Source organism: Ambystoma mexicanum, chromosome 6p (assembly GCF_040938575.1).
Source record: "Ambystoma mexicanum isolate Mex_15411 chromosome 6p, UKY_AmexF1_1, whole genome shotgun sequence".
NCBI classification, from domain to species: Eukaryota; Metazoa; Chordata; class Amphibia; order Caudata; family Ambystomatidae; genus Ambystoma; species Ambystoma mexicanum.
In genome coordinates this window covers 102,278,509-102,293,751 of record NC_090935.1, presented here as the reverse complement: position 1 = coordinate 102,293,751, position 15,243 = coordinate 102,278,509, and the positions used below count along the sequence as shown (strand labels likewise).

The window sequence follows — 15,243 nt, the reverse complement described above, 5'->3', positions numbered from 1 at the left end:
ATAGGGTAATGTCAAGACGCTGAAGTACCTGATAGCAGAATGTCCGATCAGTGTCAGTGATCAATGTAACTTATACTTTAGATCGCTGTTCTTACACAACCTAAATTTAGATGTAGACACCTTTTGGTCTTTAATCTTTGCAACTGATAGAATGCAAGTGAGAATAGCTGTGATTAATCGTAGAATAAATTAGACTTATTAGCCATTTGAAGTTGAAGTAAAAGTAAAAACTGACAGTGTAAAAAGCTTTATGATAATTGTATGATAACGGATGATGAGATGAATCAATGTACATGCAATCGAATTGCTCTGCATGCAATCTTATTTCCTTCTTGTTCAATTTTATTGCATTTTCCTCTCATTTTAATTGATTTAACTTGCACCCCTCGTGCTTCTACAATCGAGTAGATGTGCAATATGACCCCTATATTTAGGATTATATATATGCCAAGTTAGTAAGTACAGCTAAATAATATATAGTATTGTAAAATGGCTGCTGCCAACATATATTGTGATGCTAACTAAGCCAACTCGTTTTTCTGTTTTGTATTTTTTCTTTTATATATCTATGTAAAGTTTTACTGAAAAAATGTTATTGAAAAGTTAATGTAATCAGCTAGATCAATAAAAAAAAATACTATATAATACTTCAGAGAAACATCTGAAGTGACCTGGTGCTGGAGGGGAGGCCTGCTTGCTGCTGAGGCATTGGTACCTAGGACTCTACAAATACTCTCTGGCAACCTTCCTGGCTTGGAATAGTTAAAGAATGGCGTGCATTATTTAATGAGACCCTGCACACTGCCCCTGGTGCCCAGGATTTAAGATGCAGCAGTGGGCTCTGACCAGTTTTCAGCAGACTCTACCACTTTTGAGTCTTTTCGCTCTTCTTTAGGACAACAGAGTATCTACCAAAAAAGTAGACCAGGTCCTTTATTCCTATGATGCAGTCTCGTATGTAACGTAATGTCATTAGTTGTAGGCATCCATTTTTTAAAACAAAATGTATATTTGATAAGTTAATCTAATATACAAGGGGCCTCATTTTGACCCAGGCGGTAATGGGTTAACGGCACCATAAAAGGCTGCAGTGCTGTTAACCTATTAGCGCCTAATTACGAGGTCCCTTTGCGGAACCCGACCTTAACGGCTGGTGTAGACCAGCCGTTAAAGTAGGGACCCGCAAAGGGACCTTGGTGCTAATTACAGTGCCGCAATTTATGGCACCGTACTTAGTGCCTTCCCCATTGAGCCCAATGGGGCAAAAATGGGAATGGGGAAGGGGCCATGGAGGAAGGGGCAATTACCGCCCCGCCAACCTTGTAATGGGGTGGTAATTCCCCCTTTCTCCATGGCGGAGTCGGTAACTTACCGGCATGGACCTTGATGCTAATAGCACCATGGTCTTTCGCCAGGGTTGTAATGAGTCCATTTGAAAACAATAATTATTTTAATTTTTAAAATAATAAACTGTAGAGAAAGTATAAAATGCCGGAAACAAAGAAAATAATGTATGCTGTGAATATTTTCAAAAAAGGGAAATCACGACTGGATGTATAGATGGAGGAAAGAAGACTAATTCCACTGTGTTTTCACAAGGAATAAGACCATCACTGTGTGAACAAAAGAGAAAATGGTGAGTGAATAGAGATCAGGCACCAAAAGAAACAGACTGGATGACTGGATACAACTCTTGCACTCCTAATAGAGTTTAAACCTAGTGTCACACTCGTGTTCACCCTCGAAGACACACGTCTCAGTGTATTAACGTTAAATATGATCATTGGGGTAAAGGGCCCAAATCTGGCCATAATCTCCTCTGGAATTAAGCATGGAGTGGTATCGATGGATCAATTGACATAATGCCTTAAACAGAAAAGGATTCCAACTCGAGTTTCAACTTGTAAATGCCTTGTCCGTCCATAAATCCCAGCCTTCTTCGGGGCCACAAAAACGCGTCTCCATGAAAGAAGACAAGTGGAGGTTTTCAAGAGGTTCCTGTAAGCAAATGACCAAAACACAAAGATCTGTTTAGTGCCATACTTTATGGCTTTCATGTGTAGACTAAATCTGCATATATCCAAGAACACGTTTAACTGAACAGAGAGTAAAATCTCAAGGCTTTACCTTGTAGAATATACTTTTGGTATTCAAACAAAGTTCTCACATATTCAGAAAACCAAACAAAAACACCCCATCTGAGGTCTACTGCTCACGGGATGCCACTACTGAGTCTGAAAAAAAGACCTGCAGGTCAATTTATAAGGGACTGAACAACCATGTTGACTATAAAATAAAAAGAAATCAAGTCCCAGCTATGTACATTGCACATTATACACAGTGACAATGTGCACAACCATACCAGATTGCAGCGCTGATGATGAGTGAAATGAAAAGAAACTTCCAATTCAGTTACTCTGTTCTGCGAGTGCCATACTGAAAACAACACATGCATGTCATGACTTGAGCCATGGTAAAAGGCATTTATAAGCATGCACTGTCCTGGTAGTACACGAACCTACTGCGTGTGCAGCGAATCAGACCTATGTAGAAATCTGCACAGTAAAACGTTGAGAGTCGGACTGTACGTGGAAGGCATACACAACATATTGTGGCAGGCTATTAAAGAAATTAACTCCTCCTACCGGAATAGACATTAGAACAACAGAGTGTTCGTCTATGCCTTTTGAATATCTTTATGCCATTTTCAAGTCACCTGACCACAACTCGACCCATTGTTAGCAATTCCCTCAAACCATTTTGATGTCGACTGAACCCATTTGGCAGCGCCGTCGCTATATCGACTCCACCATTGGTAAACCCCTGACACTTCGTACTTGACACTGATCCGACCCAGTCAAAAGCAACTAAAAGCTTTGCCCAATGCTATCGAGCCCCCTCCCCCCATGCCTGCCCTCCACCGAACAAGAGCAAAATGTACTTTTAGTAGTACTGTCCCCTTTGCATGGTTTCAAGGGTCCTGCAGACATGTATGACCCCACTCCTTATGATGTATGCTTTGAAATTAAATATTGCTGCATGGACAATTGGCCAAACACCACTGTTTTCATACCTAAATGTCCTCTTACATCCACAATTCTGCATATTTTGTGTATTCTTCTTAGAGTCGTGGGCTGTTCGTTCGTGAAGTTTATAGTTTATATTTTTCAATTGATTATAGACCACTCTTTTTCTTTTTTTGTTAAACCTTGTTGGGGCATTTTGATTATTTTGGGTACAATAGTAATTTTTTTGTTTTTATGTTTTCTTGCTTGCTCACGCCGCGCTTGACTAGTTTACCTTGTCTGTAGCCCATGCTACTGTGTAGGATGTGTATCGTTCATCGTCTGCCTGTTTCACTGCTGGTTTAGTAGTATTGTCGGGCTGAGTAAGTGTTTAGGTATCAATAATCATCCCTGTACTCATGCAGATCAGGAGACATTTTGTCACAGTGCTTACATGTTGAATCATTGGGGCTATTTAAATACATTGGACCTCATTACAAGTGTGGTGGTCCAGACATAAGGCTGCCGGAAGCAATGTACTGACACACTTTCCGGACTGCTACATTACAAGTCTGCCTGCAGGGACCGTTGCATCCGGCAGGTTGGACTAACAGGCGCAACGGTCCCGGTAGGCAGACTTGTCATGGAAGCACTCACACTGTTAGCAACAGTGGCAGTGTTTCCATGTGCCCATTCCCATCGAGTGTTTTTCGACTCCATGGGAATGGGGACTTACACTTTCCCCCGCCTGATATCCTGGCCCACCGGGACCAGGTGTAATGTCCCCAGTGGCACTGGGAAACAGTGTTATGAGTTTGGCAGCAACCCGCTGGTAACACCGGCGGATTGCCACCAAACTAGTAATGAAGCTTACTGTATTATCAGGCCTCTGTAATGCTTTCCCATTACTTAAATTATAGGCAATGGTAATTCAAGATTGCCCGTACAGTGCTCACTGAAAGGGAGATGAATGGCTTTCACTTTAAACTTCAATTCAGTCTTTCAATAAGGATGCCAGTGCTGTTTTGAGCAATGTACATTTCTCATAGGTAGGTAATCACTTAACCGCTGACATACTGGGATGTTCAAAGTATGTGTAGTGACTGCTGTACTGCTGACCAAGTGCAGAGTATCTGTTCTTTTTTGTATATTATTGGCCCTAAAACTTTTCATGTGATTGTTCGTGCATTGTCGAATAAATAAAATTGTAGAATTTAAATGCTTACTCCTGATTGATGAAGTGTTCCCTAAGAATGCTGTTTTTTTATTCCAGCCTGTATTGGAATTAATTCTTCTTTTACCCTTCATGATGATTGCTTATAGTAAAAGTAGGATGTAAATAAAAAGGCAAATCATGTTATCTGCTCCCTATCACTTTTAAATTACATTTCCCAGTTGAGCCATAACTACTCTACTAACCTTTAAGTCCAATCCACTTATTCAAAGGCCCCAGACAGCGTCCAATTCATATGTTTACATGTGCCAACTAATAATGTGAATCTTCTTGTCTTTCAATAGGTGGTTGATGACCTGAAAAGCAACAACAGTGATTTAACATTGATTCTGTGAAAATGTATTAAGCACTACAACAGTGCAAAGATTCATTGGTGGATATAGTGATTTCTTCAGATCGATCTCAGGCTGCAGTTCAAGAAGCCATTTGCCACTGCAGAGTACTTAGGAACTTGGATTTAAGCCATCTACTGAACATGAGGCCTACAGCTCAGAGATACAATAACTATATAGAGTCATGGATTAATCAGCTGAACATAAAGATGTATGTCAAACTGACAGTGAAGGAAACGGTAGTCATTATTTAAGTACTGTAAGAAAAGCCAATTATTTAACATGCTATTCATGATGGAACACATTCAGTGATATTATTTGATCGTATATTGATTGGAAAGCAAATGTTTGGAAAGGGTTTTATAAAATCCCTGTGACTTCAAATGGGTAAAATGCAGTTTCTTTGCACTGAAGGTGCTAAATATTTGAGAAAGAACGAAAGGGCACATACACGTGAGAAACGTTATCAGTGTATTGAACGTGGGAAATCCTGTTGTCAGAATAGACACCTTATTCTTCACCATAGAGCACACACAGGTGAGAAGCCTCATCACTGCACTGAATGTGGGAAAAGCTTCATAACAAAGCAAACTCTTACTCATCACCAGAGAATACACACTGGAGAGAAACCCTATCAGTGCACTGAATGTGGAAAAAGCTTTAGTCGGAAAGGAACTTTAATTTACCACCAGAGAACACACACCGGAGAGAAACCTCATCAATGTTATGCATGTGGGAAATGCTTCAGCCAAAAGGGTAATCTTGTTCTTCACCAGAAAACACACACAGGTGAGAAGCCTCATCACTGCACTGAATGTGGGAAAAGCTTCCGCAACAAGAATAATCTTATTCATCACCAGAGAATACATACTGGAGAGAAACCTCATCAGTGCACTAAATGTGGGAAAAGCTTCCACAAGAAGAATAATCTTATTCATCACCAGAGAATACATACAGGAGAGAAACCTCATCAGTGCACTGAATGTGGTAAAAGCTTCCGCGAGAAGAACACTCTTATTCATCACCAAAGAATACATACTGGAGAAAAACCTCATCAGTGCACTGAATGTGAGAAAAGCTTCTTAGAGAAGAAATCTCTTAGTCATCACCAGAGAATACATACTGGCGAGAAACCTTATCAGTGCACTGAATGTGGGAAATCCTATTGTCAGAATAGACACCTTATTCTTCACCAGACAGCACACACAGGTGAGAAGCCTCATCACTGCAATGAATGTGGGAAAAGCTTCATAACAAAGCAAACTCTTACTCGTCACCAGAGAATACATACTGGAGAGAAACCCTATCAGTGCACTGAATGTGGGAAAAGCTTTAGGCAAAAATGTCATCTTGTTCTTCACCAGAAAACACACACAGGTGAGAAGCCTCATCACTGCACTGAATGTGATAAAAACTTCTTACATAAGAAAAATCTTATTCATCACCAGAGAATTCACACTGGCGAGAAACCTCATCAGTGCACTGAATGTGGAAAAAGCTTCCGCGAGAAGAACACTCTTATTCATCACCAGAGAATACATACAGGCGAGAAACCTCATCAGTGCACTGAATGTGGGAAAAGCTTCAGCAAGAAGACAACTCTTATTATTCACCAGAGAATACATACAGGAGAGAAACCTCATCAGTGCACTGAATGTGGGAAAAGCTTCCGCGAGAAGAACACTCTTATTCATCACCAGAGAATACATACAGGAGAGAATCCTCATCAGTGCACTGAATGTGGGAAAAGCTTCCTTGAGAAGAAATCTCTTATTCATCACCAGAGAATACATACTGGAGTGAAACCTCATCAGTGCACTGAATGTGGGAAAGGTTTCCTAGAGAAGAAATCTCTTTTTCATCACCAGAGAATACATACTGGTGAAAAACCTTATCAGTGCAATGAATGTGGGAAAAGCTTCAGTCTGAAAATACATCTTATACTTCACCAGAGAATACACACAGGTGAGAAACCGCACCCATGCACTGAATGTGGTAAAAGCTTCTTAGCGAAGCAAACTCTTATTCGTCACCAGAGAATACATACTGGAGAGAAACCGTATCAGTGCACTGAATGTGGGAAAAGCTTCAGTGTGAAAGGACATTTAATTTGCCACCAGAGAACACATACAGATGAAAGCCTTACAAATGTACAGAATGCAGAAAATGCTTTAGTCAGATAGGTCATCTTACTTTTCATCAGAAAACATACACATGGGAAAAACCACTTCAGTGCATTGAATGTGGGAAAAGCTTCAGTCTGAAAATACATCTTATACTTCACCAGAGAATACAGACAGGTGCGAAACCGCACTGTGCACTGAATGTGGTAAAAGCTTCCTAGCGAAACAAACTCTTATTCGTCACCAGAGAATACATACTGGAGGGAAATCCTTCAATGCACTGAATGTGGGAAAAGCTTCAGTGTGAAAGGACATTTAATTTGCCTCCAGAGAACACATACAGGTGAGAAGCCTTACCAATGTACAGAATACGGCAAATGCTTTAGTCAGATAGGTAATCTTATTCGCCATCAGAAAACACACACAGGTGAGAAAAATAGCATCAGTGCAATGAATGCGCTAAACGCTCCATAGAGAAGGAGCCTCTTATTCACCACCAGAGAATAAATACCGTAGAGAAACCCTATCAATGCACTGAATAGGGAAAAGCTTAATTGGGAAAGGACATTTCATTTGCCACCAGAGAACACATTCAGGTGATACTCCTTACCAATGTACAGAATGGGGGAAATGCTTTAGTCAGATAGGTAATCTTACTCTTCATCAGAAAAACACACACATGTAAAAACCACATCAGTGAACTGAATGTGGGAAAAGCTTTAGACTGAGGTTACTTTTATTTACCATCAGAGAACACATACCGTTGTGAAACCTCACCATTGCACTGAATGTGAGAAAGGCTTCAGTCAGAAAGGTCATCTTATTCTTCACCAGAGAACACATACCAGTGAGAAACCTCATCAGTGAACTGAATGTGAGAAAACCCTTAGTTGCAAGTAAACATTAGTTTGCCACCAGAGAGCACACACAGGTGCACACCGCATCAGTGCACTAAATGCAGTAAAAGTTTCCTAGAGAAGACAACTCTTTTTCAAACAAGAGAACACATACTGGAAAGAAACCTCATACGTTCACTGAAAGTGGGAGAGACTTCAGTGATTTTTATTTAACATCAGAGAAAATACAGGTGGAAAACCTTCTGTACGCTGAATCTAAGGAAAGCTTCAACCAGACCGGAACTCGTATTTATCTCCAGAGGGCATGTACAGATGAGACTTCAAATCTGTGCTCCATGTTGAAAAATCTTTTGACAAAATGGTGATCATGTTCTTCACCAGAGAACACATACAGGTGAGAAACATCATCAGCCGCTACATTTGGGAAAAGATTCCTTGAAAGTGTGTGAACGAACGGGAGATAGAAAGAGAGAACAAGAGAGAGAGAACAAACCCGTACTAGAGACTGACTATGAGTTGAGTGATAGAGCTTTTCAGTGTACTGATTGTGGCAAACACTTTAGTAAGAAGGAAACACAAAACTGTAACATTATTGCCCACCTTTATTTTAGCACTTGATAGTTCAGCCATTTAGGGTAAACTTAAGGAGGTATATGCAACAGTATGTAGGATGCAGCACCCTATGATAAAGTTATCTTTCTCGAGAATGCATGAAATTGGTATACAACATGCAGAAAAAGCCAAACTTTTTCAAATGGTCCAAAAAATACAAATGGGTTTTTATAAAAGATCTTCTGTTCATATAATGGAAGTAGTGGAAGGAATATCTGTTGTATTCACTGAAAATCCAGAAATGTATATGAAAATTGTGGTTGAAATTAAATTGGGGTAGGTGTAACAGAGCAATAGCTAGACCCAGCGTAAATGCACTGTCAAGGGGAATTGAGCGTCGTGTCTGGAAATGCAAAGATAGCGAGGTGTGTGATGATGCTCTGATTGTCACCCACTCAAGAATTCAATGCAATGCCTCTCTTCCTCCATTATGTAAGCATGTTTTATGATGTCTAATTGATGAATTACCTTCTTTACCGTTCTTCTCCCTTTAAATATTTTACATGATCATTATGCCTTAGATATGTGCCTGTGGTTCTCATTTAGAAGAAAGGACGCTATCTATCTATCTATCTATCTATCTATCTATCTATCTATCTATCTATCTATCTATCTATCTATCTATCTATCTATATTATCTTTTATATACCTGAAGGCGCTCAGTTATTGGTACACTTGCATGTAAAGCAGTGCCCTCTGTGTGCTAAACATGACTTTGTATTAAAGAAGGGGCTGTGTGTCAGCGTTCCCAGTGCTAGTGTTAACAAATCCTTCATATGTATGAAAATGTGAATGCTCCTCTCTCCTTGGGGGAGGAGTCCATTGGTATCACAGATTCCTTTGAAGCCAACATTGGTGCTAATGGGGCGAGTGATGTGTGTAATACCTGCTTTCTATGAAGTTATAACTATACAGCCTTTATTTTATTTACGTCCTCCTTAATTGTAAACATCTAATTGTGAGGATGTTTGTGTAATGAATAACGGCAACAGTAAGAACAGTGATTTTATGAAATGTCATCTAAGCGATGACCACATTGAGAAATCCTAAACATTAATAAAGCAACTTGACATACTACCCATATCAGTTTAGAGAAATGTTCTTGTTTGTGAACATTGTGATATGTGTTATCATCGGTGAAGCAGTTATATTTTAAAACATTTTTAACATCGAACAAGAGAATAGATTGGAATACAATAAGGAGTGGTACACTAAATGGAAACAGGGGTTGTGGGGAGTTCATGGGAGTTTGACCCCCCTCCAACCCCCGCCCCCTGTTTTGGACGCTTCACAAAAAGTGATACGTGTGTTTGTGTGTCTATGCATCTTAGCTTGAAAGACAGAAAACCAATGTTACCATTAAAAACACACAAAGCAAAACACAATAGAGATTAACGTGTCATTTTCCTTTTTCTGCTGTTATTGAAACTTGTGCCTCTCAAACCTGCCCCGTGAGCAGTTTCGCCAGAGGTGACATGCCTATTTGAGAAGAGTTTTAACATCCGGCCCACAGCCGCCTAGACCACAACTTAAAGAAGACAGAAAAGCCATAGTTCAGGTTCCACTGTCTGGTATGGAATTTCATTGTACTTTGTTTTCTAAGTTGCTGGCATCAAACATTTCCTATATATTACATTACACCGCTTGAACTAGATATTAACTTAAGATTTTCAGTGGAAAAGCTGCAGATATGCATACAATCATATGTATATATACTTGTAAATATTGATGGAAAATAAGAACTACCATGTTCAGTTGAGTCAGTCCTTCTGAGTCTTGCGGCATCCTGTGACATCCTGTGTGGTCTATATCTCGGTCTGCATCTTAACTTGTGCTGATTTATGTATTTTGCAGAGTGCTGTGTATTGCCTTGACCTTCATTCTAAGTGTATACTCACCTTATGGGTGGGATCACATGAGAAGTTTTACCCTTGCATCTATTAGCCACCATGATGGACTGACCAGCCAGAGTGTAGGTTTGTCTGGAGATTGAAGGGTCGTGAACAGTACAGTTGTTAATCTCTTCTATGGATCAATACCTCAGAGAAGGGTAACATGATGCCATACAGACCTAAAATTCAGGAAAATCTGTTATACTTTTTTGATTGTTCTTCTACTGTTTGTATCAAAGGCCGACACAAGACAGCAGCCTGTCCTTCCAGAAATACATAGCCACGAAGACCCAAATGGTCTGGCTCAGAATATCTACCCTTTGGAAATTAAACCCTTCATCCCGGCACAAGACTTCTGGACCATTGTGGAGGCCCTTGTGGCCTCACACATGGATGGGGGGGAAATGCTCTACTGACAGGGTTCCCAGCTGCTTACTTGGCTCCCCTAAAAGCAGTCCAACACACTGCAGCATGTCTTATTACAGGAACACGGAAATTTGACCGAATTACCCCATCCTACGTGAACTACATTGGGCCTCATTACAAGTTTGGCGGTGGCCTTGCCGGTAAAACCGGCAGGCTGCCGCCAAACTTGCAATATTTTCCGGCACCCGCGAATGGGCAATAACCCAGTAATTGCCCATTTGCGGGCGCCGGAATTAATTCATCCCCATTCCCGTTGAGCTCCATAGGGATCAATGGGAATGGGGATGACGTTTGCACCGGCACCGTGCAGAATGGTGCCGGTGCTAACTTCAGTGTCTGCGGGCGGGTGCCAGAGCGGCCGCCAGGTCAGACCTGGTGGGCGCGAAGGAACCCATCCACAGAACTCGTAGTTTGCCAGTCCGGGAACTACGGTACCGGCAAGCTTACCGGTACCATAGTTCCCAGACCGGCATACTTGTAATGACCCCCATATTTTCTTCCACTCCAAGCCAGAATTCTGTTCTAGATTGCATGTATCATCTACAGAGCAGTCACAAATAGCACACCAGCGTACCTGGCGGCTGAGCTCCACATATCTGGTGGCACACACTCCTCGTGCAGCAAATCGACCAACTGTCCTGAATCGCAACTCATCTGCAAAGAGAGGATCCTCAAACAATCCTCTTGTCATACACCCACCCTCTGAAACTCAATCCCAGTGTCGGCTCGGAATGCCCCCACAATACTCTTAATTTTGCAAATCTCTCAAAACATGGCTCTTTCAACAACACCTAACCAAGGACTCATTCCAGCGGACGCATGCACTGATGCAAAGACCTCACAGTATTGCGCTACTGTTAAATGATGGCAGCCAAATGCTGGCTACCCGCACTCTCTACAGCTCTCTGCTGCTCTCGAGCTAAGTCTGCGCTTTAAACAATACAAATAAATAATGAAATAAAGTTCCTTTCTGCACTACTTGTTCTGGCAGTAGGCAGTTGCACGGACACTGGCAGCCATCAAGGATCAAACTTAAACTTCCACAGACGCTAGTGATTAGTAAAAATATCTGATGGTGTTACAGATTCTGATACCTGGCCTGAAGCCCTACCTGAGCCAACGAGTCTGCAGACTGAGCAATTTCACCAAAGCGACCTGCCCATTTCAGGCAGGTTTCACAGCCCCTCAACTGACAATGCAAGTTTACAAAGACTGAGTAGACAAAAACCAGTCATGTTGCACAAAGCATCAACAAAGAGCATATTCTTTATATAATAAGATAGCCATAATCGTATTTAATTAGGAAAAAGTTGGGTCATCCCCAAATCAGAATGATATGTGCAGATTAAACTTTAAAAATGAGATGAGGTTAATGTTGAGCAACTCCTTGTTTACTGCATTCTTGAGTAGAAAGATTTGCATGCAGACATAAACATCCAACACACTGATTGAAAAAAGAGGGAGGCTAGAAAGACCATGGGCCTCATTACAAGGTAGGTGGCCGCGGAATGAACTGTGCCACTAAGCGACCGGCACCGTTCATTCCGGGCCGCCACATTACGAGGTCTACTGCGGGTCCCGCTCTGGACGCCTGGCCAGACCAGACGTGCAGAGCAGGACCCGCTAGCAGACCAGGATGCTAACAACGGACCCGTCATTAATGGGCCCGTTGTTAGCATCCTCCCCATTCCCATTGAGCCCTATGGGGGCTCAATGGGAATGGGGATGTACCGGGTCCCACGAAAGGGAATTACCGGGCCCTCCAAGGTCAGAATGGCCCGGTAAATCCCCTTTTGCAGGTCCCGGTTTGGGGGCTGCTAAAAACGGCATGGCTACCTCCAAACTCATAATGAGGCCCCATGACTTCCTGACTAAATATTAAGCTTTGAAAATAAAATGAATAGGACCACTGATAGCTGTAGATAATAAAGAAGAATCAATCACTTAACTTTCTGATGTGGAATAAGCAACGGGGTGGCTATATAAATGTAATAATTGAAAATGAAAACAATATACCCTTGAACCACGGGCCCAGGTCCTTGTCCTTCCAGTTGCACACCTGCACTGCCTCCTCGCAACCCTGAACTTGGGGCTGTATCTGCAACCCTACAGTCCCCCTACATGCACTTATCTAACACTTGTTGTCTGCACTTAGCCCCTGAACTGCCACCTGCTGGCCGCACTTCTTGTTTTTTCGATGTTTGATCCTATGTCTTGCACTTGCTCCTCCTCCCGTTCCCCGGGCACTTGTCCCCTTCCCTCTCCCCTGCACCTGCGCGTTCTCAATGTCACTGGGCCACTGGGATCGTTGTCTTGTCCTCCCTTTGTTCCCCTCCCTTGCCTCGTCGAGCCTTGAGACACTTTTGTATAGGCACACTATAAATGTCAAATATCAATGCATGTTAAGATTTCTAGAGTATGTACAAGGATTTAGCTGAAAGTTTTAATGCATTCAATGTCAAAAAGCGAGTTAGTAATCCCAATTTTGCAAGTGCGCACTTTAGAAAAGATTGCACTTAGATTAGGGAATCAGTCTCACCATAGTAAGCAATTTCTATCAATTGAGGAGGTTAAGGAGAGTATGTACAGAGTTGTGCATATTGGTCCAATTGCCAATATGTACAACTCTGATCTTGATACGTAGGACACTTTCGAGCCCGATAAGATACAGAACATTGTGTACATATTGTTGATACCCAGGAATCACAATCCTAAGTATTGTGCTATTGGGATCTTCAGCCAGATCGACCATATTGCCATTAGTAGTCATCTGAACTTGGTAAGGCAGTTTGTATCAAGCCTGGACAAACTGCATAGAATACTTACACTAGGTGTAAAGTAAAGATGCATGCCATGCTGAAGAATAAATATTATACTCAAGTTTAACTTTATTATACACACAGAAAATCCTTCAAAAGAAAATATAACAACACATACATTTTACAGGTGTGGAGGTTTCTTAGTGGTTGTATTCGTGGAGTTGGGTCTACACTGAACTGAATGAATTCTGGGGGAAACATGGACTCAAATTGGTATTTTCATTCGTATTTATATAGCTTTTATTGCCTAAGCGAGAAAAAAATACTATGTTTTGGTACAATAAAATGAATAATGTCCATTATGAAGAAGATATAAAGTGTGTTTTTAGACATGTGCGTAAAGAAGAGAAAGAGGTAAGGGACCAGACATATAGTGGAAGGGAATCCCATAATTTCGGTGCTGAAAGCAAAAAAATAACAGAAGCGTGACAGGGCACTGGGAGGACTTTGCACAGATCGTAAAAGCGGTCTAAGTGAACGCAGAGAGCCAGTGGGCTCATACCAAGAGATTAGTGCAGAAACATATAGAGGAGCAATCCCATGCAGACATTTGAAAACATTACAGAGAAAATGGATTTTAAGGTTTTAAGGCTTTCCGAATATTGAATCAATGGACACGGCAGTGTCGAGTAACCAATGAGAGCCAGTGGGCTCATACCAAGAGATTAGTGCAGAAACATATAGAGGAGCAATCCCATGCAGACATTTGAAAACATTACAGAGAAAATGGATTTTAAGGTGAGTCTCCAAGGTTACCCGTTGCAGAGCATGAAGAGCATTAGATATAGGATCAAGGGGAGAACGAGAGCATACGAGGTATATATACATGTTGAAAATGGCTGCAAAAGGAGCAAGATGACAGGTGGCCAGACCAAGAAGAAGAGATGAACAATAGTCATGACATGGGAGAATACTAGACACCAAGAGTTTGGTGGCGCTAAAAGTCTGAACAAGCCAGGCTTTCCGAATATTGAATCAATGGACACGGCAGTGTCGAGTAACCAATGAGATATGAGGGTTAAATTAAAGGGAAGAATCAAATATAATGCCAAGGTTGAGAGCTGGAGTAGAGGAAGATGGAATGGAGGAAAAAAGGTAGAGGGTGGAGGAATAGGAGGGGGAATTTGAGATGAAGGAAAGAACACCATTTCTGTTTTAGCATAATTTAGATGGATAAAGCAAAAGGAGAAAACAATTGCTGAAAGAGGAATAGTGGATAGCTTTAAAACATAGTGGACCAAGGACTGAGCCCTGGGAGACTAAGGACTGTAGAGGACAGGAGGTAGAAGCATTGGCAGCCCAGAAGTAGAATAAAAGCACTCAGTGTGATAGGGAAGAAACCAAATGTGAACACCTCCAGGGATGTCTAGAAGAATGAATAGCGTGATCAACTGTGACAAACGCCACTGATAGGTTGAGTTAGATGAGTATAGAACAATGTTTATTGTAGCGAGAAGACAAAAGAGAATCTACAAAAGAGATACTGCACAATAAAAGTCCATCATTCTCCAACTCTGATGCTCCGAGGTAATGATGAAGAAAATGTGTGTCAAGGCGTGATTAATGGTGGCGCTAGATGGGAAGTACTCTTGGTGAGCTACCCATCATCCAGGTGTATCATTAATGTCTATTGCAATGGCACTATCATGGCTCAGGGTCCTCAACCCATCCTCCTCATCTTCGATCGGCTCTTGCCATCCATCATCAACCTCCTTCCCACACCTGCTACTCCTTCTTCCTCTCTCTCTGTCCCCCCTCCTCCGACTGATGTACCACACCGCTGTACCCCACTTGGAAAACCTTCAAAGTCAGTGGTGACCTGTTGAATCTATCATTGGATGAAAGGGTAGAACTGTTATTCAAGGAATTACCAACCTTCGCTTACCAGAGAAGTCAGAACCTTAAGGATAAACTAGTGAAAACTAGAAGCCTAAACACTAAAA

At 41.6% G+C, this 15,243-nt stretch overlaps 1 pseudogene; it reads left to right on the top strand.

Annotated features, from left to right (window-relative positions):
- LOC138511240 (zinc finger protein 850-like) overlaps positions 1–9,246 on the top strand; it is a 108,721-nt pseudogene extending 99,475 nt beyond the window's left edge.
- Positions 9,247–15,243: the final 5,997 nt, after the last annotated feature.